The following is a 3,504-nucleotide window of genomic DNA, read 5'->3' as shown; positions in this document are numbered from 1 at the left end:
ACGTGACTATGCTTACTTTTTATTTGTTCCATGACTTGTTTCACGGATATGTAAATTGAAACTTAAAAGTAATTCACGTAACGAATTAGACCAAAAGTAATAGATGGACTGAAATAAAAGAATTGGGGACGGTAATTGAGCTTACATTGGTCTACCTCCCCCCCCCCCCCTGAAGATTCTAGCATACCTCTCTCCAGCCCTCTCGCTTTGGATGTCTTTTACCCATATGTTGTTTAGCCGAGAGGAGAGGATCCTAAGTTATTGATATGTTTTGAGAAATTTATCGCAAAAAATGTCTACTTGTTTCATGGAAAGCAAGGATTGTAGTGGATGCGGGTATTTAAGCGGAGCTTTTGTCCTGATATCTCTCCTGGAATGCAAGGACGACGTATCAAGTCATTTGAAGTACCATCTATCCAGCGAAATCCTCGAGTACGAGTCAATTTTGCTTCGTTCAGGTCATTTTGGCTCCGAAAAGGAAAAAATAAAGCGGAAGTTTGCATGTTCTAAACATCGGAACGTTTTGGGAAAACACTGGAAATGCGGTAAAAGTACTTGTCAGCATCAAGAGCACAAAGGGAAATATGAGGCAGTGAAAGGAGGCCGAGTATTCACCGCCAGACTGGCTAGAGATGTTTTAATTTCGAAATTTTCCGAATGATAGTTCCAGTCGGATCACGTGAGTACTATTTTCAACTCCTTGAATGCGAAGGTTATTATTTTATTAAAAATTGATTTGTGAGGGCCTAGCTACAGCAACAGGTGGAGTCTCCACAAGATTAAAAGACAATTTTTTTCATGACAAAATTCTATCTCTTTTTTTTGCATCCGCTCAAGTTTAATACGGCTTTGTTTAATTACTCGATTTTGTCCAGTTGTCATCCAGGAAAAATTTGTCGGCGGCGTGGTGGGAGATTTGCCCGCCAGAGCCAAAAGCTTTGGAGTCGAGACAAACCATTCGCAATTGTAAAGTGTTGGTAATGACAGAAAATATTTCGAGATAGACAACTTTCATGTTGGTGCGGTAGGCCAAAAAGTGTTCAAAGTTAGAAGCCGTTTTACAAGGAAAATTTAATTACGCCTTGCGATTTAAATAACGCTACTAACGTTTGCAACAGAGTGAAAAAATATCCAATTATTTGCTCTTGATACAAGTAATTAGAGAGGAAATAATTTGAATATATCAATAAAGTTGAAATGGTAAATTGACTAGCGTTACGATTATAAAAAAATAAAGCTGACGTTTCGAGCGTTAGCCCTTCGTCGGAGAGAATAGAGAAATTGTGGGTTGTGTGTGCTTTTAAAGGCGGAAAAGGAGCTACATGATTGGTGGGAACATGGCAACGAGAAAAACACGATTAAATTAGTGGAATGAAAAGCGTTCATTGATACCTCTGGGATTTAGACTGCCGGTTTGAAAGATGAGCTTTTGTTCAAGAGTTTTCCGGCTTTCCGTGCCACCTAATAGTAAGGAAAGACCGCAGATTGCCATGTGTTGCTTAGAATGGTTAGGTGAATTAAAATGTCTAGCGACTTGTTTCGATGTGTCCTTGTCATTCCTCTCCACGTCGCGAAGGTGTTCTCGGAATCGGTCACCAAGTCTTCTGCCTGTTTCGCCGATGTAAATATTTTGCAATAAGGGCAAGTTATGCAATCGATTACATTGCCGGAGGTGCACGTGAAGTGATCGGTGATCTTAATGGATCATTTGGGTCCCGATATTTTCTCAGTGTTGTGAATGAAAGGGCACGTTTTGCATCGTAATTAGAGAGGAACAGGGGTAAGAACAAGAATAGGGAAAGGATGTCCATATGAAAATTGCAATGAATAAAAAGGAATAATAACAAAAAAGAGCGAGAGAGAGAAAGAGAGAGAAAGAGAGAGAGAGAGAGAGAGAGAGAGAGAGAGAGAGAGAGAGAGAGAGAGAGAGAGAGAGAGAGAGAGAGAGAGAGAAAGCGAGAGGGGGGAGCTAATTTTTTTTAATTTTTTAGTCATAGACTGGTGAGAAGCACTTCTGCGAACAGTAGTTGCAAAATTTCTTGTATTTTCCAACGCGTTTCGTCTAACTTTCGTAGAATTTCTCGGGTAGTTTTACAAGTGTGACTAAACGCCTGTATTTATAAGCCAAAGTTACAAGGGCCAATGACCGTAAAGGCCTGGCCGGACTTCCGAACAGAAACAGGCGAAGTTGTGAAAAATTTTACACGTGTAAGGCAAGGTGAGAAAAATATTTTGGGGGCTACGGTCTTAGCTAAAACCGTGGCCCCCAAGGAGAAGTGTACGACAGTTAGACGAAACACGTAGGAAAATAGAAAAAGTTTTGCCACTACTGTTAGCAGAAGTGCTGCTCACTAGTCTATAATTAAAAAATTAAAAACCTGTAAAGACCTACAATGAGGTTATGACAAGGTCTGCCTCACTCACAGGGCAAAAAGTAGAACCGGTTTCTTCTGGGCTTTAAAAGGAATGGGAATAGGTAACAACAAATGAAAAAGCCCTATGTTTGGATCACGTGGAAGAGACATGTCGTGCTCTTTGCATTGTAATCGCTCCAAAAGACAGCGAAGAGTTATTGCAAGCATTCAAGGCTCCGATAACAAATGAAGTTTGTTCGGGTGACTTGAAGTCGCTGATAACCGCATACAAACAGGGACCTTCGAGGAACCTGAAAACGCAGATCTTGATGATATATGCAACGAGCTCTTCAGCGAAATTCTTAAAGAAAATGCACCAGGCATCTGAAAAACTGAGCGATCGACAAATTAAGAAGGCAAGGGCTCATGCCAAAAATGTCGAAGCTGGTTTCAACGTCATCAAACTGCCACACCGCAGAGTCCGAATAGACCTAGTGAAACTTGATCATTTTCTGTCTTTTGTAGACCAACCATATTTTAAAAAGGTGTGGCCTATGGAACAAGGACTTTAAAACTTCACTCTAGTGATCGTCTTGTCCTGCCAAATGTCATCAGAATTGCTGGACGATCAACGATGATTAAACAATCTTTCAGTTAAGCACTGTTGCGAGGAAGTCTTTGACCACCTTGGAAAATCAACGCTTTACAGAATTTTGCAAGCAGGGGAGCCCTCTCAAAGGCGATCCCTTCAAGGGCTAGACAACACTGTTGCAAGCGGAGCGGAAGGGTTGAAAGCAATGCACAAGATAGTGGAGGAATTGGAAGAGGGCGGGGCAACTGCAAAGTGGTGTGAAGACGTTCGGAAGAATCTGAAGGATGCAAAGCAATACCTGAAGACAGCGTATGGGATGCACTGTCAAGAGGATGGCAGTCTTTGCCATGACCATTGTATGCGTGTATGCGTTTTTCTCTAAGCGATCCCCAAAACCCCGGGTTTCAAGGAAGTTGTTCTCATGAACCTCAAGCTAGTTGTGATAGTTTCGAAAGTTTGAAATCCGTGATTTAGGCAATCGGAAATGAAACTGAATAATAATGAAACGATAAGTTGTCGCCAACAGAAATTAAAGGAGGACTGATGATTATAGACTGC

General features: G+C 41.3%; 1 pseudogene; it reads left to right on the top strand.

The window, feature by feature from the left end:
- The first annotated feature begins 292 nt into the window (after window positions 1–292).
- On the top strand, window positions 293–3,012 carry LOC148742330 (uncharacterized; annotated as a pseudogene).
- Window positions 3,013–3,504: the final 492 nt, after the last annotated feature.

The sequence above is a fragment of the Stylophora pistillata genome, chromosome 1 (assembly GCF_964205215.1).
Source record: "Stylophora pistillata chromosome 1, jaStyPist1.2, whole genome shotgun sequence".
NCBI lineage: Eukaryota > Metazoa > Cnidaria > Anthozoa > Scleractinia > Pocilloporidae > Stylophora > Stylophora pistillata.
This window is presented reverse-complemented; position numbering and strand designations above follow the sequence as displayed.